Source organism: Emydura macquarii, unplaced genomic scaffold (genome assembly GCF_026122565.2).
Source record: "Emydura macquarii macquarii isolate MOO-44397 ecotype Brisbane River unplaced genomic scaffold, CSIRO-AGI_Emac_v2 contig_71, whole genome shotgun sequence".
In the NCBI taxonomy this organism is placed as follows: domain Eukaryota; kingdom Metazoa; phylum Chordata; order Testudines; family Chelidae; genus Emydura; species Emydura macquarii.
Window position 1 is genome coordinate 11,254,188 of NW_027130208.1, and position 25,003 is coordinate 11,279,190.

The 25,003-nt window shown below is 39.2% G+C and overlaps 1 protein-coding gene across 10 annotated transcripts in view; it reads left to right on the plus strand.

The window, feature by feature from the left end:
- Positions 1-25,003, plus strand: part of CHL1 (cell adhesion molecule L1 like) — a 234,451-nt gene that overhangs the window by 77,629 nt on the left and 131,819 nt on the right. For 7 of the 10 annotated variants that reach the window (XM_067542581.1, XM_067542657.1, XM_067542676.1 and 4 more), the window contains 2 exons: positions 11,697-11,775; positions 21,767-21,845. The exons of 2 other annotated variants lie outside the window; for them this stretch is intronic. The gene's annotated coding sequence lies outside the window, so the exon portion shown is untranslated. The remainder of the gene's footprint in view (positions 1-11,696; positions 11,776-21,766; positions 21,846-25,003) is intronic. One more of the 10 variants, XM_067542590.1, reaches the window with a different exon arrangement.

The window sequence follows — 25,003 nt, forward strand, 5'->3', positions numbered from 1 at the left end:
TTGTGATGTGAGGGAATTGTAATGAGTGAATAATAATGAATACATTATTCAGTATCTATACATATCTGTTTGAGTAATTGATTTTATCATAATTTGCTATATTTCCCTATGTCAGTCCAAATGTGTGTGCAATATAATTAAAAAATAAATTCATTGAAGTAATGTTTTATTAAACTGTAGCCATTCATTCAAGAACAACTTCCTTTTTATCATGTTATTCTAATGAACCCCTTGCTTTTGAAGTTTGTTAAATATGCATGTGTGCCATTCTTTCTCTTTCACTTTCTGCTTTTGCAGTGAGGTGAAGACGGGTATCTGACTAAAGAGTGGAGATCTTTTTCCTGCATCAATGACTCTTTGATACAGTGGAATCCAGTTATGAGAACCAATTTGGGCATCTTCCATTTTGATAGTTAAATCTGTATTATGTTACAATGGGCAGATCCACTGCACTTACCAAATCAGGTTTCTGAAAAGAAGAAAAATTTCCATTTTGCAGAGTCAAAGTTCAAAGAGGCATGTCAGTGTCATGGCAGGTTGATTGGGTTTTAATTGGCCTTAACTGGCATTTCCACTGGTTGTGGTATTCTTTACCGGCAGTTGAGTGACTCTTAAAAATGTATGGGGTTTTAATTGCCTTTGGAGCATTCTACATTCTACAAACTCAAAATAATAACTTCCAAATTGTTCCTTACAACTGAATGCCCTGTGATCAAGACAGGTGATTGGAAATCACATTGCTTTCCAAAGAACTAGTGCTAATCTGAATCATTAGTCTTTCCTCAGTTGGGTTGGGAGATTTTGACCAGATTCTGTATTCTGGGAAGACGTTTTACCAGTTTGTGATCCTGTAGAATGATTGTACCAGTAGAAGAAGATAGGGTTTGGAGTTTTTTGTTTTTTGTTTTTGGTCTATAAAGCCCTAGTCCAACAAAATATTTAACAGTGTGTTGAATTTTAAGCATAAGAGAAATTCCATATTTAAAGTTAAGAATTTGCTTAAATGCTTTGCTGGATTGGGGCCTATATATAAAATATGTATGCACCCCTGTGCTGAAATATGAAGAGTAAATATTATGTTTGCAGTTGTAAAGGAAAATATAATGCCACACACTGGCCTGCTGCTTCAAGGATTTTTAAATGACCCCTTTCTCATCACTTTCATTCTATTCTATCCCCCAACTGTTCAAAAGCTACAAAGCTGAAAGGTTCCTCTTTACCAAATATCACATTGTGTGATAGTAAAACTCCATGGGCATATCTTGTTATAAATAAGAAAGGATCTGATTGCCACATCAGGCTTAGAGCTGGGCAAATGATTCATAACAAACAATTTATTCAATGCATTTCACCTCTTTCTGTTTGCAGATTATCCATGAACAAATGAAAAAAAAAATTTATTCTTCTGATTTGTAATTGTCCTCATAGGGTAATTCTTGATCTATAAATCACTTGCCAGCAGTGTTTTGGAAATATTCTCAATTCACACTAACTACATAACTTACATGTTAAGGTTTCTTTGGCCTGATATTATTTGTGTAACTGACCAACAACAGCATTAATTGACAATTGCATATTCCAGTGTAAATTTGCAGCTCAGCATTGAAAATTTTCAGTAGGCAGTGATACCATTTGGAATGAACTTTTAGTAAAATATTCAAAATTCAGTCTTAAAATTAACTTTACGGAAGTCCTTGAACTAGCAAAAGTTATTCCTTCACTAGAAACGCCACACACAGTGAACGTGAAAGGGATGCTGACACAGTGAAAGTAAGTTAGTTGTACAACTTGAGTCATAAATATGAGGAATCTTTTTATTATATTATTCTACCAGATCTAGTAAGATGATAGTTTGATAAATACAGTACTGTAAATGGAAGAAGGGAAGGTCCTTTAATAATTCTATATAATAAGCTTGAAGTAGTTATCATATGAATTACTTTTATGTTGTAGACATAGAAAAGGACAGCCTCGAACTCATACAGTTCTGCTTAGTTGTTTTTAAAGAAATAGGAAAAGTTAGAGATCCAGTGCCTCAGTAAATTGGTATAGTTCCACTGAAGTCCAATGGAGTTATGCTGTTTTATGCCAGCTAAGGATCAGGCCCAGAATATTTATCCATAACTGTTTTTAGAGGATTGTGGTGAATAATAACCGCACCTAACATAAAGTCATAGCGTACAGCATCATGTGACTCTATATTACCAGTCCAGAGGGAATCTCCTTTTGATATATAAAAGAAAATACATACCATTCAATTTCCATATGCTTTATGTTCCAAAGAGTCCAAGGAAAGGCAGTAGCAAAGCAATAACAGTAGAAATTACTTAAGGTTGGTATGATATTAAAAGCAAATGGAAGTGTGCCGTATACCACAGGGACTCTAAATGCAAAATCATTCTAACTAATAAGCAGATACTAAGTGTGCCAAATCTTACCCTAAGGTATACCCAGGCAATCCTCATGCTGTCAATTGTGCTTACTGACTTTTATTGACTATCAGGATTTATTGACCCAGGAGGTAAATATTGACAGAGGTGATTCTGACCATTCAGAATTTTCCTCAAGAGACAATAAATCTTGGTGTTCGCTGAAATTTAAAGTCAATATATGTACATGTGTCATAGAATTAGGTTTAACTGATGATCATTTACCATAATCATTAAATATTGTTACATATAGGGCATGAATTTATTTGCCCAAACCTAATTGACATGAAAACAATACTCCACATGTATCTAGCAAGTAAGAAGCCTAAGTGACCATATGCATGTGTATTAATTGCACCTGATTTCCTTCTGGTATGTGACAGAACAGCTTTTAGTATCATGTTTCTGCATGGTAGAATGGGTTATGTAGCATATAGAGGTAATAATCCCTTTTTTCTGATTATCGGCCAGTGTCATTCTGCATTGTCTTATTTTATTGGTACTATAAACCAGAGATATGGAAATTGGTAAATTAAACTATGTATTGCTATTTCTGCTTATACAGCAAAGTTGAACATTTCAAGATTCTCTTCAGTTTTAATAATGCTCTGGACAGAAGTAAGAGGAAGATTTTAGATACTTAGCTGCTTTGGGTTTTTTTGCCATGGTTGTTAGAAGTTACTACATTTTAAATTATTCTCACTATTTGTTACATATCAGAGTTTTCAATATTTATCAACTTTCAGTTCAATTTAGGTAAGAGTAAGTTGGTGATTTGTACAATCAGGGGAGGGTAGTTTGTTGAAAATAGGAATTTCTGTCCCATAAAAAGTTCTGCTATTTCTTTATTTGTTTTCATCCTGAATTGAGACAAAAAAGAAATTTCAAAATTTTTCATGGAACAGAAAGTTCCAAAAAACATAAATTGGAAAATATTGAAATGAAACATTTCAACATTTTTGATGGAAATGAAAGTTTCCAACATTCCTTAATTCAAACATTTCGCTTCCACTTGTTGAAACAAGTTGAAATGTTTTGTTTAGGCTTGGTTTAACATTAAACTGTATCCATCTGAGCTATTAGGGACGCCTCATGGGAGATATAGTTCAGGTGTCCCATGCCATCATTCTCCTCTGTTGTCAGAGCTCCCTGGTCAGACTACATCTCCCATGAGGCTCTCATGGGAGTCCTGGAATGAACCACACTGGTTGAACCAGAGGGCAGACCTCAGTGCATCATCGGATATGTAGTCCAGTCTGGGAGTCTGGCGCATACAGGAGATTGGGGATGTGGGGTACTGCGGCTGCTCAAGCAGAGAGATTGATGCTGGACTGATCTAAAACACAATATTTTGTTTGGATGAAAATGGAAACATTTCAACAGAATAGAAATTTTCCCACAGAAAATTTCAAATTTTTCAGAATCTACAATTTCTGTTGAAAAACCATTACAACAGAATATTCCCAACTAGCTCTTCTGGAGTGATGTAGAAGAGAATATTTCGCCCCGGGAATAAATTAAAAATAAATGGGGCTTGGATAGAATCCTACAAAATGGTTCTTTATTTACCAAGGAGCCTTCAACAACAAATGAAATAGCCAATTCTACTCTTAAATATGCCCTGGATTCATATGCACTTGCTATATGACTTTGAACCACAGACTTCATTTTCCGACTCCAGTCAATGCTAATTGATTAGCAAGCAACTGTTTCAAATTGCTTTTATTTTGAACCCTTTTTTCTGAAAACGTTTTACAGAAACATCACAACACTTGCATACAGCAATATGAGCACAATGTGGTCACAATTTCATAAGACTACTGTATCTAAGTTAAGTCTGTGACTTTGAGAGAGCTTCTTATCATATTTGTACTGTTACAGTTTAATGGAAAATGAAAGAAGACAAAAATTGAATTCAACTGAAAGCAAATCTACTGATATTTGGACCAGATTCTGCTCATCTTGACATGAATGGCCAAACCCTGCATTGAAAGAAAGACCATTAAAAAGAAATAGCTTTTTTTACTATGAAGTATATTTTTTCAATACTCTTCACTTTGTACAAAAGTGGCATGACAAATGTATAAATGCATTTTAGCAGTGGACTTGCAATTATGAATTATAATCCATCACTATTTTTACTTTGCACGTCAACTAAAATGGATGTGTTCATTTTTCATTGTTATAAAGTTAGCTCTACCCGACTCTTTAAAGATTAAATAATCACCATTAAAAATGTGAAAACCTTTGCTATTGGGTTAGCAGCTGTCACCACTGCAGTTATATCATGTCTTGCATTCATAATATACATGGATGATGATTATTTCTAAAACCTTGGCTTCATGTTTTTCTTTTAAGGGTTTGAGCCTCTTTTCCTTTTTTTCTCTCCACTTAATCATTTTACGGCTTTTGAATTAGACTGTAGACCTAATCACAAAATGCTCTCCAGTTCATTTCTCTTACATTGAATCCAAAACACCACTAAAATGCTTTATTTCAAGGACATTGACTTTTGAAGGGACTATGGTTTATTCAGGTGACGCTGCACTGTTTACCAAGTTGGTTCATAAATTGTTTCCTACTATGACAAACCCTCACACAAAAAATTTTCTATATTAATATGCAGATTTCAGGCTCATTCCATTATAACTCTTACTAGAATCAAACCCAAGTAAGAACTGCAGGATTTGGTTCTTCATCCTCCTGTAATACATAGAGCAGTGGCAAAAGATTCTACGGTCTCCCCTATAGGACGTACTCTGGTCTCAGAAGATTGGGTGTGAGGACCCAGATGTACCAGGCCGTGTGAGTGAGTTGCTTACAGGAGTGGTTTACTGCAGCCGAAGCAGCAGACTGATTTTACCATTGGCAACCACTCCCCATTTCATACCTTGATCCTTTGTTAACGCTTCAGTGCCAAAGCCTATTCACCATTTTCTTCAATAATATAAGGCAACGTTGTACGTGGCCTCCTGTGTGCAAAGCTGAGAGGGAGGGAGGGAGGGTAGAACTTCTCCCTCTATTCAGTCCTGGGAGCACCCATTGCCCCAAAAGGCCGGGAAGGAGGCAGGGCCATGTCTCCTCCTAGTTTCCTCCATAGCCAGCGGAATAGAGATGGCACATAGGGGCATTATTGCTCCAAATGTGTGGTCAGGCATTTCCAGAGCTTATCTGCTCCTGGTGCTCTTTCAGGGACAATGCCATTCTGGACCACCCCCAAAGTAACGTTGGGCCTGTCAGGAACAATGTAACCCATAACAATGATGGCAGAGGCCTTGGAATGTTAGCATTTTGTGGGAGGAGCTCACAGATGTGAGTAAGAATATGGGAATACAACATTCCACAGCAGACCAAATTCAAACAACATTTAAATGTTCTGCTTCCCTTTGGCATAATGTAATGTATCTCTGTGCCCCTCTGTGGTACACTGAAACACTGAAGAGTCAAGGTGGTAGAGAGCCAGTAACACAGATCTATTGTCATCTGTCATGTGGCTTAGGGAAAGGGAGTGTGGCCAGAGCAGTGTTGCATTCCAACTGGAATTGCCCCTTGTGAGCACAGGTGGCTAGATTTAAGTTAGAGATTGGGCTGCTCTAAGATAGACCAGAGGACCCCCCCCCCCAGCTCACTCAAAAATAGGGGAAACACAAAGATGGCTTAAAGCCACCTTTGTCCCCCTCCTTTTCTAATTTCTGCATCAGGCATAACTTGGCTGGAACAGAGAATCACACTCAATGAGTAAGCAGCTGAAATGAATAAAACCCTCAAATGCACAGTCTCCCACTTGGAAATCAACCTAATCCCTGTAGCCCTTTGGAAAATTGGAAGATATGAAGCAATTCTAGCAATAATAATAATTTAATAAAAAGGTGCAATTGCAAAGCAGGGAGCAAAAGTAGCAGCGTGAATCCAGTTAGTGTCTGTCTCTCTCACACACAAACACACCCCTTAGACTAGAGAGTGTTTATTTCCTGTTTTTATTTAATCCCTGCAGATCTAAAAGAGAGGTGTATTTCACCACTTAAAATATATATTCTAGTCACAGCAAACTTTGAACAACAGCTACAGTTAAAACTTAAGCTTTTTTTCTCTCTTTAGCAACTAGGGTTCAAACAGCAAGACAAGTTTTCAGCACAGTTCCGCAGACATTCTATTCTGTCAAGGAATAGATTGTTCCAGTAATACTGCTCTTTCTAATACCACCCTAAATGCAATCAGTTGGATTTTGCAGCTGCAAATTCATTTAAGCTCTGAATCAGCCACATGGCTACTGATACACACAATGGACACTTATAATAATAACTGTCCTTTCTCCATTTAAGAAATCATAAGCTCATCACACCAAGTCTCACAAATCACCTCCTTTAGCCCTCAGTAAAATAGGCACTTGACTTTTAAACTCAAGCAGATTTTATTTAGATATTTATGCATTTCCCTTAGCAGGAGAAAACAGCAGCCTGTCTGTGCCTGCTCTGTAACCCTCGCCCCCAGGAATAACAATGGCGCCTTTCTGTGGAAAGCATCATTCCACACTGAATAGTCTCAGAAGTAGATCACAGAATAACATTTCTACATTCAGATGACAAAAGAGACACGGGGAAGCATGATTCAGTTTGTGCTGCAGACAGGTGTACTCTTGTAGACAGTACATTCCTTGCAATGTTTCCAGGAACTCATCTCATCTTCCCAATGAACAGTATAATACACAGTCCCATATTCCGTCAAGTGCTACTAGATTCACAGAGAGGTTGAAGTGGGCGAGTGGTAGAGCATGTGGAGTAGGAATGGTCCCTTGACGGCTAATGATACCTGAGGATACCTTAAAATGGACACCCTTGTAAAATCTTTGGGCCAAATTCTTAGTTGGTGTAAATTGGAGCAGCTCTATTGAAATCAATGGAGCTATGCTGGTTTACATCAATGGATAATTATGTCCCTTTTTAACGTTAAACATATTTAGAACCTAAGCTCTTCTAAGGGACTATCTCATATTCTGTGTGTGTAAAAAGGCTAACATAATGGGATCCAATCTCAGATGGCCCGTAGGCACTACATGGTGGTAATAAATATACCCTTATGGAATTGACTACCAATTTCACATATCTTGTGCCTCTAAATCTCCCATTGCTATATGTGTTGAGTTTTTTGGAGGTACGGAGGAATGCAGGATCAGGCCCAAAGTCGCATTCATTTCCCGAGGCTGTGAAAGTAAACTCAGTGTATTGTAACAATAGAGAAGCACTTGACTGATTTGCCATGGTGGCTCTGGCCTCTGCATGTGGGTACCTTACACAAATTAAAAAGAATCAGAACATTAAGCAAAAGCCATTTAGCATAATACTTGCTGATCTAATACAATAAAATAATGGATATATTTTCTACTGTATTATAAACTCGTATACTGTCATACATTGAACTTAATTTTATATTAATGATGATGATGATCCCCTTTTAGGAACATCATTGAAGGTGATTAAGCATAATAACTATACTAATATCCAGAGTAAATTTAGACTCCTATACTCTGATTCTCCACTGCCTTTTATCTTGAATAGTCACTTATGCCTAAGCAAAGAGCGTGCCTATTGTTGCCATTCTCATATTTTTAAACCCGCTTTGTACAGGTGTGAATGGCTTTGTATCGCTTATGACCTTCTCTGTGATGTCTCTGCTGGATTAAACAGCATATTGGGGGCATGGAGGCAAGGGTCCACCCACTCCCTGTCCCTACCCAGCCATCTAATGGGATGGTAAATATAGTCTCTTTACAGACTACTCTCCACCCTGGGAGCAGGTGAGCAATGCAAGTGGCCCAAGCAAGGAAGTAAGGAAGCTCATTACACCCCCTTACTCCCTCCACATCTGGAACTTATACAACATAACTGAGTTAGGGCCTAACCCTTCATAGCCCTGCATCTTGGGTGGCCATTTAAACCTATGGGGCATGGTAGAATGCTACTGAATTACATCGGACTACACAGAGTGCAAAGCAGCGGGGATGCAGGCCCTGAGGTTCTACCCCTGCACTGGTGGCTACAATGGAGATGAGGCCACTATAATCTCCAGGGAACTGATAAGGAGTGAAGACTATGTTAAGAGCACGATGCTTAGATTGGCTCCGTCTGGCACGTCTTTTGTCATCACTTGGGTTTTTTACATTTTAATTGTATGTCATTTGGCATAGAGGGGACCGCATCCTCACCTGCTGTGAAATGATATAGTTTATTGTTTTCAATAAGCAGGAGCAGATGGTTCAAGGTGGAAAGCAGGGTTCTAGGTGTGAGTTTTTTATAAAAGGGAAATGATGGGCTCTCCTACCTGTGCCTCTGGTGGAATCTCGGCTGGTATAAGTTTGTCATGAAGCGGGTAGTCATTTTCCTAAACCTACCTTGGCTGCCTGCATTATCTCTTTAATAAAATAATTTACTTCAGTCCTATTACCTGTTAACCTTCTTATTTCCAGCACATTCAGTTAAGGCCTGCCTTCAGCTAAAGTGAATACTCCTGCAGAGTTCCTTCATATTGTGCTCTGCCCCTCTTCTGCCTGCCTCTCTATGCTCTTGTCACGGGTGGCTCTGAGTTAAAGGTTGATTGGTAGGTCCAGGTGCTCCTTATTTAAATATGAAGGAAGCAGAGGATTTGTAAAGATGACTATGTTTTATGTTTGTTTTGTTTTTTAATGATGGGCTCCTATCTGGCATTTCAGTTACTTTCCTATGTGAGTTACAAGTAAGGTTAAAAAAAAACAAAACAAAACAAAAAAACCCACAACCCTTAACAGATTCAAGCAAGCAGCTGAAACCAGCAAGCTGGGGTGTTAATCTGCAGTGTACTTGCATGCTGTGCCCTAAGTTGCCATATGGACCCTCCTATTGCACACTGAAAGTTCTGTAGCATGCTTTGACATACTCCTGTTTCTAACAGCAGTACATCATGGCAAACTGCAGAACTATTAATGTGCAGTAGTGTGCTGCAGACTGAGCCCAGCTTTCCAGGTACTAAGTCTTCACGTATAGGGCTTCTGTACAACTCAGTACATTGTGTCTGAGCAGGATTTCATTCTTCATTTGAAGCAAAGACTGATGTATGTGTTCTGTGTATGATGATTATTTTTTTTTTAAACTTCTATTGACTATAAGGGGAGTTGGATCAAGCTCTTAAATAACAAGGCAACGGATTGATTTTCAGGGCTTTGAACTAAAATCCACAATGCATCTGGAAATATCAAAATTGTGTACTCAGTCAGGAATCTAAAATGCCCTAAGTGAGGCCAGATAGACGGACAGACAGACAGACATACATTCTCTCTCTCACACTCTCTCACACACACACCTCAATGAGGTGTGTATGTATGTACCTAGAATTTGGCCATTCATATCAAAGGAGTTAAGCGCCATTTAAAAATGTAGCCATCAGTTTGAAGTGTGCTGGAGGTTGAGGGGTGGAATTTGTCTGTGGGGAAATAACAGTCTGCTGTAGCTCTACTGAATAAGACCAGATAAAGAGATTATCGAATAGTGCCAAGGAAGAAAATAGGTTAGCTGAATTTCCCTTTATCACTTTTTTTCCCTAAAGCTATTTCATTGAATATCTTGTCACTCATGCAAAGATTCTTGATAGTAAATCACTTGTAAAGGTGACCTGCACAGGAAAAAAAACCATGGAATTATGTCCTCCTTTTGCTCCTTATGGTATATAGAAATAAGGTCTGAAATGTATATTATTCTCCCTGATTAAAATACGGGATCTGGGAGAGGTGGTTTTAAGCCACTTTACTCTCCCCTATTCCAGGATCCAGCACAAATTAGAGCAGCCCGAGGGTGAAAAGCAGTGGTTAACATGACCTAAGGTGTGAAATATCCTTTCACAAAGAACCCAGTAGTATAAATGCTAAGGGATAGGCAAAACAGCAAAGAAATATGGGGTGTGTGTGTGTGTGTGTGTGTGTGTGTGTGTGTGTGTGTGTGTGTGTGTGTGTGTGTGTGTGTGTGTGTGTGTGTGTGAGAGAGAGAGAGAGAGAGACACACACACACACACACACACACACATGAAAAGGTTGATCACTGAAGATGTATTTTGAAATGGAGAGAACATGACTGAAGAAAATAGTAAGAAATATTCCCTAATTTTTTTCTTGATCATATACTTTTTCCATAGCATCTTTTATCTGTTATTTTAAATGGAACACCTTTCAAAGCCTGCTCCAGATTACTGAACTAAAGTAGAACAGACAGGAACAATATAATTTTGATACCTTGTCATAGTCAGAAGATCATAGGTCTCCCAAACCATTATTTTTTACCCTGTTTGAAGTCTAGATATCTTAAACAGTTATGTAGATTGAAAGATAGAAGCATGAAAAAGGGAATTCTACCTTGGGGTGACTGACATGAATCTTCCCTAAAAATACACCTTTCTAGCAATATCAGAAAGATTGAGAGAGGTTTCCTATTTGGAATAACTGTAACAAATAGAGAATAGATGCCTCACAGTCTGGATTTCTTCACAGTTTGTATGACTACAGTGGGTGTTGGATGAATAGCAGAAACCATTTTTTGCCAAAATGCATGTAGTTTCATTACTGGGTTCAGTCACCTCTCAGGGACCTACTAAGGGAATTCAGTGAGACTACAGTGGACTAGATGATTTAACAGGTCTTTTCCATCTCTACCTGCTAAGCTTCTTGGGATCATACTCAGTGTTTCATAATATTGTTCAGGCTACCTGTTGTGATGGTGTGAAAGAAAAAGAAAAATGACTTTTTTCATCCAAAGCTTTGGAATGTATTATTGCTGTTTAGTATGATGACTTGTTATCTGTATTGCAAAAGTATCTCTAGGTTTGCATGAAAGCTGAGGCTCCATTGTGACAACTCTGTTCCAAAGAGCTTGCAATTTAAGTAGAAAAGGCAGATGAACAGCGATAAAGGGAAACAGATGCACAAAAAAGTACTTGCCCAAAGGTCACAGAGCAGGTCAGAGTCAGAGCCAAGAGTAGAATCCAGGTCTCCTGACTCTCTCTCCACTGGACCATGTTACCACTCTTATTGTAACATGGAAAATCGGCCTTCCTTTCTAGTTAAATGGAGGGGAAAAGAGGATGATCTCAGAAACAAACTCTGTGATCTGATGAAATGGGACAAGAACAAAGAAGTTCTATCGCTACAAAAGCTATGTCTACATATAGACAAAGACATATTCTTAGTTGTGGGGTTGCTTGTTGAAGTCCTTTTTATTATTCAAATTACAACTGTGTGTTTGTCCCTAGATGCAGTAAAGTGGGGAGAATGATCCAGATTTAAAACTGCAGATTGCAGCAGGAGTCGATGAAGGAGCTGAATTCACTGGTTAGAAAATCTTTCTTTTAAATAAAGATTTGTGTCTTGCACATATTTAGTTAATATTTATTTCTGGAGCATACCAAACACATGGTTCTAAGTTCATTAAAACAACTTGCCTTTGACATTTTCTGTACTTGTGTGTGTGTGAGATATATATACATTTTTTTCTTGCATACATAGCATATAATTTTTAAATGATTGGAAAACACTTACAGCCTGAAAGCTGTATCATTTGAGAATAAAAAGTTTTGTGCTTCCAAAATCTAGTTTAAAAGTTTATTAATCAAACAAGTCACAGCTACCTTTGTAAGACTGTAACGAAGTCAGGACGTCTAGCCTATTATGGCATCTAGTTTGTCAAGGGATAGGGGTTTTCCCTGAAAACCAAATTTTGCAGTCTGATTGATCGACTGAACCCTATAGTGATTTGGTGTAACTCTTCTATTTTGGTTACTTCAATGAAAGTCTGCAGTTCTCTCCTTGTGCTCTGCTTATGGTTGTTATGTAGACAAATGAGTGACATGTACATTATTCCAAACATTTGAGAAGACTGGATCTGAAGTGGTGGCTCTAGGATTTTACAAAGGACTCCTGAGGCATGCTGAAAGGGGAAAGAGTCAAAAGCATGCCCTTAGTGATGGCATTGCCAACAACTGTCGTTTAATGAAAGAGGGTCCTGAGGAGACGGAATTGTTTATCTGTCCTAGGCTTTTCTAGGATACCCCCATTATCATAGGATTTAAGCACCTAGGAATCCTTAATATAGCTAGATATGCCACTTAGGAAAGCATTTATGCTGCCAAAAGGTGTTTTTCTTCCTTAGCCTTGAATTTAATTGTATATTTTTGTGTTAGGGTTTATATTATGACTAATTAAATAACATAAAAAGAAAAAGTTAGGCTTAAATTTTCAATATGTGGATACTTAACCGTGCAGCTCCTGTTCACCTTAATGGGATCCATGTGGCAAAATCCTCTCATATCGTGCTGATGATTTACCCCTTAACTTTCTTTGAAATGCCATTTATGAGATTTTCTTTATTCAACTCCCCAGCCTTCGCTAATGCAAACAATAACACAGAGAGAATGAGGACTAAGAACTCTATTCTTATCTATATTATCTGCTTTGAAGCTCACTTTCCCTATTTTAGTGAACAGCAAAATACCACATATATTGGTAATATGCACTTTGTCAGACATTGCTTTGTCATTTTAAAAAGAAACAAATGTTCATCATTTGATTCAGCCCATTGGCAAACCTTTGATGTTCTCTCCAACAAATAAATGTCAAGTAATATGATAAGTTAAAGATATCCCTTTAGGTTAAAAGTCCCAAATAATCATAGTAGATATAGGACCAAGCTGTGGAGGTCATTTGAGACGCTCTCTGAATCTGGACTTCCACGAAGGTTAGGTATGTTCCAATTCTGTATTTTGATTGAGATCAGTATTTAAAAAAAAAAAAAAAAAGGTTCATTTTCTTTGTTTTTTTTGGGGTGTAAATTAGCTTGCAAACTAGCTCTCATTCATGACTAGCCACCTGGAGAAGTCAGTATGTTAAGGTTGTCCATAATTTAGTTATACATGAATGAAGAGAATGAAAAAGTTATTCAGTCTTTATGATGGTAAAATATATTTATTCCTCCTGATGTAACTCAAATGTGTGAATGGATTTTTCTAAAATGTTGACAGAATGTTCACCATGAGACAGAAATCCAATCTAGAATGCTTCAAATGATCAAGAGAAAAATACTTACAAAGTTGGAGCAGGTGACATGAGGAAAGAATTCAGAGTGTAACCTTAACTGTAGTTTTTGATGTTACAAAAGCTGTAATGTTAGGTAACATTTGCAATACCTAACTTTATTGTCCATGTACCCAGTTATACACCTGGGTCTAACTCATTAACTTGGTTTAGTTTTCCTTTTATTCAGAGTTCATGACGCTAATCTCTTTCAAAAGGTAATGGTTAATAAACATTTGTAGTTGTCAGCTTTTAATATTCATTTATGTTCTTTCTAATTCAGGGTATAATTCAGGTAACTGTATTCGTGGATATGAAATATTGATATGTCCTTTTCTACATGCTAAAGAAAGCAAACAACTGGTCTAAGAAAGTGAGTAGCTCTGGTCTTGGGAAATATGGCTCATGTATTCACCCTTGCTCCTCCAACTGATATAGGACAAATTGAGCTTCAATACCCTGCGTAAGGGTCATAATAACTATAATAGCAAATGAAATAAGGCATTAAGAGAGAAAATCCTTTAGCCGGATCTGCACGGTAATATGTATCACATGGGCTAAAGACCTTAAGTGATGCATTCAGGATTCTTCCACACTTGAAAATCTGCTAAAATCCAAATAGGTATTTAATGATGATGCCTCAAGGACAGTAGTGAAATGACTAGGGCTGTTTAGTGTTTGCAGCCTAAGAGGCGGCTCTCTGATCAAACAAATCAGTCTTCATTATAGTCCCAGGTATTGAGCTATCTGACTACATGCTGGAGAAAAATAGATTTTTCAATCCACTGCCATGGTCTATCCTCAGCTACATGAACACAATGGGGATGCACCTGTGGGTATGAAGGAATCTGATAAAATTTAACTGTTCCAACGTACAGGGATATCTTCACAAACTTGGATTTGAACACAAGGATGTCCAAGACAGAAGCATTATCCCCTTTGGGTGAAATTCATATCTGCACAAGATCATGGCCATACCCTCCCTCCAACAGCTGCACAATGGCGATCATACAATTTACTGTCCTAAAAGATGGCATGGTGAATGCACTCCTCAGGGAGACAAAACACCTCCCAAACTACCTTTGGAGTAGCACAAGTATGAATTACAACTGTCCAGGGCTGTGTCCTCATTGTACAGACTGGCCTGAAATGTGTGGCTGAAGTGGTACATAAGGCCTTGTGTAGGTCATATGAACAAGGTGAATTTCACCCTTAGCAATCAGAGCTGTTGGGGCAAAATTTTCAAAAGCAGGTAAGTTGCATTTTCAAAAGTGATCTAGGCTTTAGAGAGGCTCTGGGACTTTAGGCACCTTTGAAAATTTTACCCTTAGGTTCTTAAGTGACTTAGGTGCTTCTGAAAATTTTACCTATTGTCAGGAGTCGTGTGAGTGGAGATGTTTGTCTACATTAGAAATCATTAGGGAAATCATTGTTTTTAGGTTAAATATGCAAGAACCTTGGATTTCATATACAGAATACAGGGGAAATGTGTCTTTTTACCATTCACTTTATGTACTCATTCCCACTTATACTTGTTGACCTTTCACATACGTACTTGCAAACAAGTGTTTGTGCTTTCACAGTAGATGTATGCACAACTACCCACCCGGCGTGTGCAAGTATTAAGCTTTGCATGTGCAAAATCTGAAAGCAAAAGAAATGTTGAGGGTATGTTTTTGGAGGAACTTTGAAAATGTGGCCCATTGGGCTGCTTTTTAGAGCAAAATGCCCTTTAATGACAAATGAGACCAACAAGAGGAAAACATAAAAGATTTGCCTATCAATGAATTGCCTCAGCCAAGGACTATAGCCAATGGCAAATTGTGTAAGTTTGAACATAACATTTCAAGAGCATTGTACTGGGACAAGGGGCATTACACTGATCAGCATTCTAGAGGCTTCACACTCTAGGACAAGGCTATAGTTGGATTGTAAAGTAACATAATATGTGGCCTGGTTTATTTCTAGCAAACATGACAGAGTGCAAGCAAATAGCTGTTACATCCTTTCATAACCTGGATCGACCCACTTCCCCAACATACAGCCTGAATTTGGCGCATTCTTTTATTTGATACACAACTGCTGCAAAGGTAAATTGTTGAATGAATTGAATGAGTGAAGTGCTCTTTTGAACTACCCAACTGTTACGGAACAGATAATGTCCGTGCAAGTTTCCTTCACATTGCTCCAGAAAGTCTAGCCTGAACAGACTACTGAGGACATTTCAGACCTCCATTCAGCTTTTGGCCTCTATGCTGAGAATTTGAACAAAGGCATCAGCCAGCACCAATTGCGGTAATGAATTTTTGAGCTGAGGCAACCAGCTGTCCACTAGGAACTGGATGAAGATTTCAAACATCCTCCACCAAGCAGCTCTCAATCACTACGAACCTGAGCTGAGTTTGAACTGATGACCTTGAGGAGAGAGACTCTTTATCCCATTACCAATCTCCTGAGCCATCAAGTTTTTAATATGGCATATAAAATCAATTTTCAAATGGCATTTATATGATTATTTTTATTAATAATAATCATTGTGACATATTTCATAATTAGGGTACATAATGGGTGCAAATTTTTAACAGTCTGAGTAATTAACAGTGGAAACAACTTATCATGGGTCTTTGTGGATTCTTCATGGTGGACAATTTTTTAAATCAGGATTGGATGTTTTGTTTAAAATATATGCTCTAGGAATTACTGTGAGAAAGTTCTGTGGCCTAAGTTATACAGGATGATCACAATGGTCCATTCTGGCCTTGGAACCTATGAAAGAATAGCATTTTTGTGTTTTTTCCCCACACATCTGCTACAGTCCTATAGAGAGCTATACCAGGTAGATACATAAAGAGACACAGAGTAGATTGCTAATATACTGTAAATCAAATACATAGAAAGATGTTAGTGAAATAACAAAAATATATGAAACAAATACTCTTAAAGCTTCTATGTTGTTTTCAATAAATTGAAACCTGGAATCCTATTTTGATACTGAAATAAGCATGTCTCTAAATACCCATATGGGAATGTTGAATATATTGGAGTTAACCAAGAAAAAATCAGTAAGAATATGCAACACAGCAATACAAATCACCAGGGGAAAATTCGATGAAGAAAGCAAATTATATATCCCACCACTGGTATGGCTTTTTGCCCTAAGGAAATCCAGAGCAGGCCATGCTAATGGAAAATTCCAAAGAACTGCAGTTTATAACTATGCCAATTTTTTTTTTTTTAAGAAAATCAATTTTTAGAAAAAAAGTTATTGAGTTGAATGAGTCTTTAAGCACTCAAACCCCTAGCAAAAAAGCAAACAAAATGGTGTATATATAACAAAGTTTTAATGAAATAGGAAAGGCTACCGAGTAGATAAAATACTCGTGGGGCAAGTAGCTGATCAAACAGTGACTATAATAAATCAAAGCCCCTGATCAAAGTCTAATACATCCTCCCACAAATGACCCAATGGTAGAAGTGTATGAACATCAAAGTTCAGTACCTTTGCACCAAACAAAAGAGAGGAGTATAAATGAAATGTATATGTATACACACACACATCAAAGTAGCCTTTGAAAAATACATATTACTCTTGCTTATGTGTATTACATACAAGGGGATGAAAATAGAGACGAAACTTGTTGTTTTCTTATGTTTTTTTTAATGTTTGAATGTGAATCTCAGGAAAATGAGACTGGCAATATTGACTTAGGAAATACATTTTGTAAACAGGTGCTGAGCAAACTCAAGCGAAGGGCAGTAATAATAAATCTCTGATCTGAGCTGCAAAACACCTACCACATTACAAACCTGGCACTATGTTGAGCAGAGATAGCCAGTTGTGTTTTGTTTTGTGCTTATTTTTTTTATGCTATGTTTTGCACTAGAGACATTGCTGATGAGGCCACCAAGATTTTGTTTCCTGCTCTTTCTGACTTCAGGCATATTTCAGCCCAACTTTTAATGAGCTCAAAGCTAGTCAAATGCATTAGCTTACCGCCTCCTATCAACCTTATAATGAAACTTGTTTTAATCAAAGTGGTGAGGATGGAAGCTGCTAATTAACTTGATCAAAACAGCTCATTATGAGGCCTTGGGTCTTTAAAGAAATGAGTTTATGAAGGAATGTTTCCACTTCTGAAAAAATACGCAGATATACAACCCTCCCCTTGTCCTCTGAGAAACTCTTATAAGGGCCCTTGCTGTACATGAAAAACACACCTATATTTCTCCTCTTGTGACTGTCAGTCTCTGTTGTGTATATTCAGTCACAAATTAGAGTTTGTGCTCTGCTCTGTGCTGATGTACAATGGAACTGGAACGCATACGGGGTTCAGTAAGTGCAGAATTTGGTCCTTCATGGTTTAAAAAGATCAGATGCTGCTGCTCTTTTATGTTGTCTTCTATTAGCACCATAACTTTTTGTAGACTCTGCATTGGTCTGATCTACCCTAATGATAAGCAAGCCAGAGCCAGCAGAGAAAGACACAGAGCATCTCAACAATAGCTTCATGGTCACAATCCATGGGGCTGATGTATGGGGATGCTAACTAATGCAAACATGCTCCCTGTGCCAATTACCAACTGTCTGTAGGTCCTTCCTTGCCTTCTCCCTTGTGGAAGTCATGTGGGGCTGGAAGAAACCCTTTTGAGGTGCCTCAGATGGAGAGTGAAGAGAGAAAGTAGGGGTGAGGAACAAGGTGACACCAGTGATTGTGTGTGGGGGGTTGGATGGAAAGTGGGCAGAGGGTCACTGTGACGTCCCTTCATTTTACTGGGGGCTTGAGAAATTCCTTAATCCAGCTGAAATCTCCTGTTGGCCAGCATTGACATTTAACTCAGAAGTGTCTAGGGGAAGTTGACTTTTCATATGATCTCCCACAGTATTCTTATCAGCAAGTTAAAGAAGTATGGATTGGATGAATGGACTATAAGGTGGCTAGAAAGCTGGCTAGATCATCGGGCTCAACTATTAGTGATCAATGGCTTGATGTCTAGTTGGCAGCTGGTAACAAGCAGAGTGCCCCAGGATTTGGTCCTGGGGCTAGTTTTGTTCAACATCTTCATTAATGATCTGGAGGGTTGGGTGGATTGCACCCTCAGCAAGGTTGCAGATGACAGTAAGCTGGGGGGAGTGGTAGATGTGCTGGAGGGCAGGGATAGGATACAGAGTGACCTAGACAAATAAGAGGATTGGTCCAAAAGAAATCTGATGAGAAATCAACAAGAACAAGTGCAGAATCTTGCATTTAAGACGGAAGAATCCCATACACTGCTGCATACTGGGAACTGACTGGCTAGGCAGCAATTCTGCAGAAAAGGACATGGGGATGGACAAGAAGCTGGATATGAGTCAACAGTGTGCCCTTCTTGCCAAGAAGGCTAATGGCTTATTCGGCTGCATTAGTAGGAGCATTGCCAGCAGATCGCGGGAAGTGATTATTCCCCTCTATTCGGCACTGGTGAGGCCTTATTTGGAGTATTGTGTCCAGTTTTGGGCCTCCCATTACAGGAAGGATGTGGACAAATTGGAAAGAGTTCAGCAGAAGGCAGCAAAAATGATTATGGAGCACATGACTTATGAGGAGAGGCTGAGGAAACTAGACTTGTTTAGCCTGCAGAAGAGAAGCGTGAAGGGGGAATTGACAGCAGCCTTTAACTACCTGAAAGGGGGTTCCAGGGAGGATGGAACTAGGCTGTTTTCAGTGGTAGTAGATGGCAGAACTAGTAACAATGGTCTCAAGTTTCAGTGGGGGAGGTCTAGGTTGGATGTTAGAAAAACATTTTTCATGAGGAGGGTGGAATCTCCTTAGAGACTTTTTAGGGGCGGCTTGACAAAGCCCTGGCTGGGATGATTTAGTTGGGGTTGGTTATGCTTTGAGCAGGGGGTTGGACTAGATGACCTCCTGAGGTCCCTTCCAACCCTAATCTTCTATGATTCTATGACTATCAGTCAAATGCGGTGACTTTCCCCTAGCTCCGGGGTGTTGGGGTGGCTCTGTGCATTTACTAGGCCTTCTTAATTGCCTTTGGTGGCAAAGGCAAAAGGCAGCATTCAAGGGCTGTGTAACCACTTCGCAGCAGCACTGAATAGGGAAGCCCTCCCACCCCCAAGATTGCCATTGTGCTCTGTGGCAATGGAATTAGGCTATTCTGTGGAACTCCAGAGGGCTCTGTTCCATGGAGCAGAGAAGAGGCAGGAATTCACTCTTATTGCTGTATTTGCACTTCCTTCCTAGAACAACTGTGGTTTTTCTCAGTTGGTATCATACATGTTTTTTCTGCCTGAATTTATGTTGAATAAAATAGAAAATTTTAACCAGTAAATTGACAGAAAGGGAGGAGACGTAGTTTATTTTTCTGTATAGCTGTGTCCATCTACTTATATATTAGTGCTGACCAAACATTTTTGATGAATGTTTTTGTACAAAAACTGCTTTTCAATCAAAACGTCACACAGGAGCTCTGTGGCAAAAGCAGGGATAGAATCCAATTTTCCAGGGCAGCATTCAATTGTCTTATCCATGAGAATGTCCTTTCTTCCTGCAGTCCCTGCCTTATTCACTACAAAATCTTCCAGCTTCTGCAACAACGAGGCAGAGGACCTACTGGCAATGCGTGCCTTCAGTACAGAACCCGAATTCACCCCCAGATCAGGCTGTTCCTATGCACTGAATGAGTTAGGGGCCCTGTGGGGAGAAAAGCAGCATGTGATCATGTAATCTTAGCTTGACATTCCAGTTTTGGAGGGGGTACAAATTCTTCTGGCTGTTTTTCCCAAGTTCAACCCCGTCTGTCCCATCCTCTCCAACTGGCTCTGGCCCCATCCTATCTCTTCCCCACCTGGGCTCCTTGTCCCAGTCTCCACTTCCCAGTGTCCTTGCCCAGCCTTCCTCCCTGCACCAACTCCCAGACCTAGTTTCCTTGCCCAACCAGACCCACCCCGCTTGCCAGCCAACCTCAGTGTCCTTCCTCCAACTCCCATTCACAGTTTCTCTCCCCTGCTCCCCACAATCTCACCAGACTCCTCAATCCAATCTATTCCCCTCTTCTCTCCCAACCGTTCTAGTTCAACCTCATCGGAGTCAAATGCAGAGGGGACAAATCTCCTCCCACTGCTGCCTGACCACCAGCAAGGGGGACATTGAGTGTCAGGAGACACAGGCTTCATGCTCTCGGTTCTGGTGCCAGGCCCCTGCACACCTTGTTAAATTAATAGGAAAAGTTATTTGGGTCCCCATAGTCCTGGGCTGGCACACGCTCAGTAGCTCTGTTGAGATGGGGCATGTAGTCGGGTCAGCAGTAGGAGCTGTGAGGGGACGGAGATACTCAGTTGCTGTATGGGGATGGTGCATTCACTGTAGTCAGTATTAGGAGCTGTGAGAAGTTAGAACATGCCTAGAGGATGGAATCTTCAAAGCTTTTAGCTGTAAAGCTCCAGCAAGTCTCTGCTGAGCAAGTGTGAATGGCTATTTTTCAAATGCTTATAACTTGACTGAATTTGGTTGGATTTTCATGGGGACAGCACAAGGCACATCCCTGACACAAAGGTCACACCCCTGACTAGTTTTCCAGTCTCTGTTCCAAAACACGGGTGTGCATTTCAAAGAAAAAGTTGTACAAATTTTCAACATGGGCAAAACAACATTTTTTCCCTAGTTTTGTTCTTTACAATGATTGACCATTTTTGGCTGAAATTTTCTAATAATAACAATAATTAATCAGCTGCAGGTAGACAGGCAGCATGGAAAATTTCAATTGAAACTGTTACTTTTGCAAAGTATAAGCAACTGAAAACAGGGTCTTATATTGGGAAGGGCCATGTGTGTCTGCATGCGCACGCGCGCATATGAAATAGATGGGGCTGATAGCACCACCTATAAAGTTTGCCTGATACTTCCCATTGCGTGTGTGTGTGTGTGTGTGTGTGTGTGTGTGTGTGTGTGTGTGTGTGTGTGTGTGAGAGAGAGAGAAATAAAAAATAAACACCTCTTATCCATTGCTTAAGTATTGCATTGGATTGTAAATATTTGTGTTGAGTTTGTAAATCTGTCCTTAAGTAGAAAAATAAAGGAAAGAGGTTTGTACAATTAGGAAGTAATGAAGAGCCATTAAAAGTAACTATTACTAAAAAGCAAGAAAGGGAATGCTTGGAAAATGTGAACATTTACATATACAAATTGGCTGATCTGGATGATTTGCATCTTATGGCATTAAGGGAATTAACTAATGAATTTACCATTGACAATTATTTTAGCTAAATCCTGAGGCCAATTTATGCAACTCTTACTCAAGTTAAAGTCTGACTGAAGACATCTTCAGAAGATTGTTTAAAGGTATGCTCTAATTTATCTCAAGATTTGCCTGTTTTTTTCCCAAAATTATGGTCAAGTGGTGAATTGTTAAAATGGTGGTTTGAGAAATGAGTCAACTGCAGTCTGAAAAATGGGATACTATAATTTTCTGTGAATTATGTTAATAACAAACAATTAGGAAAGAGATGTAGATAAGAAATTTGATATATGAGGAGAAACGCTTTGTAAATTAAATTTATTATTTTCAATATTTTCCATTGGGCATCAGTAGCTTTTTAATCTTTAATGTATGGAAAATTGTTTTGTTTTCTGATAGTTTTGAAAACCCATTCTGACTGCCTGATCCATTTTTGATTGAATTAGCTGAACTGACATTTTCCAGAAATGAACAAACAAAACGCTGCATCAATCTGACTGTGTTGATACAGAAACTGTCTATAATTTCAGCCCCTGTGCACTGTAGTTATCCTGGATTGTAACAGTATGTCAGCTCTTGTTAGTATCAGTCCTCAGTTTTTCCTTTTGAATCACTTGAGCTTTATAAAAGTGCTCCTGACTCCATGTATAGCAAATTAAATGGGGATTTTATCCAAAAATTATGTGGCTTAAAGTCTGTATAAGTAGACTTTTATTTTTCTCAGTCATTTTATGGTTCATTGTTTCCACATAGATTTTTTCCCTGCCCCAATAGTTAGTTTTTACAGAAATAATAATAATCTGTAGATAGACACAGACAATGGTTTTACTGACTTGTGGTAATTGTGACTACGGTATATGAATAAAAAAAAAAAACCTAGATGCAAAAATTCACATCCTGTGTATACACACAAAACCATGTGTATACACTCCTGTATCAGTTCATCTTTTAATTGGATGAAGCTAAATTAAAACATCCCATTCATAAACCAAAATAATTGTCAACACGCAAACTTGTACTGGTTTCACTAAAAAAAAAAACACTTTAAAGTGGTGTAAGCTTGTATGTCAAAAAGACCCAAATAAGTCCCAATAATTCTAATAAAATGCCCTAAAAGAAAATGTCTATTCACATGCAGCATGTGTTCTGAGACTCACTGTCTTTGGAAAAACAGAGAATCCTGTGGCACCTCTCGCTGTTTTGCCAAAAACAGACTCCTGTGGCACCTTAAAGACTAATAAATTTATTCGATGAAGTGGGTTTCTGCCCACGAAAGTGTTTGCCCAAATAAATTTGTTAGTCTTTAAGATGCCACAGGAGTCTGTTTTTGGCAAAACAGCGAGAGTAACATGGCTTCTCCTCTGGAACTCATCAACATGCAACGTCTTTGGAAAGCAAACATAGCATGTTCATCTGTACAGTTAAATATTATCATTTGTACAGAAATGGCCCTACACTTGGCATCTAGGGGCCAGTCAGACAAAGCTGCCCCACTGAAGACGATAGGAGTTCTGTGCAAGGAGGATTTGTCCCTTAGAATCTGTCCCAGTATCCCTTGCACACTCAAAGCTCCCATTGGTTACACAGATATTTCTGGGTGCACAAATAATGCAGATTGAGGCATTTCGGATTTACCTCTCTGCTTCCCCACACGGAGAAGAAAAGTGAAATATGTAGGTTCAAGAGACAGCAGGAAAGTGTGGGATAAGGCAATTGTTTTCCTGTTCCCTTATCCTCTGACCTTTATAAGAATTCTGCTTTTCACATTGGGCTAGTGACCCAGGTGAAGCGCCTCAGAGATCCAGAATGCCTGGAGTAAAGTGGGTCCCAGATGGATGGAGACTGCTCTTTCATTGCTGCACTCTGTCATGGATCGCAGTTTATTCCACCACCTCACGTGCATAGGGAAGTAGAGCTATGACCTTGACTTTTACATGCCCCTCTTTGTCCTTTATGGGACGTCAGAATGCCCAGGTGAGGAAGGACATAGGAGCCCCTGTGTTCTCCTGAGAATAGGAACTACAGCTGTGCCTGGTCATTTATGCGAACGTGAAGGTTGGGGATGGGGCAGACTCCTTATACTCTTCCACCCGCCCCAACTTCTCACTGCTCATCTGCACTGAATAGGAGTTAGGTACCTAACCTGCTTAGGCACGCTTGTAAATTCCACTAGGCACATACTTGTCTCTTTAGATGCCTAAATACCTTTGTAAATCTAGCCCTCAGGCATTTGGGCTCCTAAGTCTAAATGAAAGTCTGGGGGGAGTCTTTCTCAAGCTCTCCTGTTGAAGCTGTTCCACTGTGTATGAAATACTTAAATACTCATTGGAGTAGGGGCTTGAACAGAAAAGCTTGAGGAACATTTCCCCCGAATACCCTATAGCTCAGAGCACTCCTGGGAGGTGAGAAACCTGGCTTCAAGCTTCTACTCCACCTCAGGGACTTGGAGGAAATTGAACTTGGGTCTCCTGTCTTCTAGGTGAGTGCTCTAACCACTGGACTATTGGGTATAAGGGATGGGCCTCAATTTTTTGTGAGAAAAGACTGACCTGGCTTTGACACCTAACTCCTGGAAAGGGCTCATTGCTATGAGTCCTAAATGGAGGGAGACGCCTTCTGTTAGATGCATTATTCCCTTTCAGGGTGGATCTTAGGTGCATTTCCTACTGTAGTGTAGGCAGCTCCATGATCAGTGTGCTGGCTTCTGTGAATCCCATTCTTAGGTACGTAATTCTTTCCATGCATCGTACAGGGAGCCTGGGAGCCTAATTCAGGATTGTGGATTCCCCTAGATGGCAAGGTGCCTAAAAGTTAAGGGTCGCAACACTGTGTCTGAGACACCTTTGTGAATCTAGCCTCTTAATGCCTAAGGATCTTTTGAAAATGGGATTTATGTTCCTACGTTATCTTCCATTGTTGTTTGCAGTGTTGTAGCTGTGGTCGTCCCAAGATTTGAGAGAAACATTGTGGGTGAAGTAATATCTTTTATTGGACCAACTTCCATTGGCATGAGAGACAAGCTTTCGAGCTACACAAAACTCTTTTTTCAAGTCTGACCTGAAGCTTGAAACCTGCTTTATTTCACCAAAAAGTTGGTCCAATAAAAGATATTTTCTCACCCACCTTGTCTCACTTTTAAGACAGGCATTTTTTTGAAAATTGTCATAATTCTCATATATCTCTTTTAAAAAATTGCTTCCTGCCAGCCTAGATTCTCATTCTTTACATTCTCATATTCTTTATGTGAAAGAATCATGGCTTG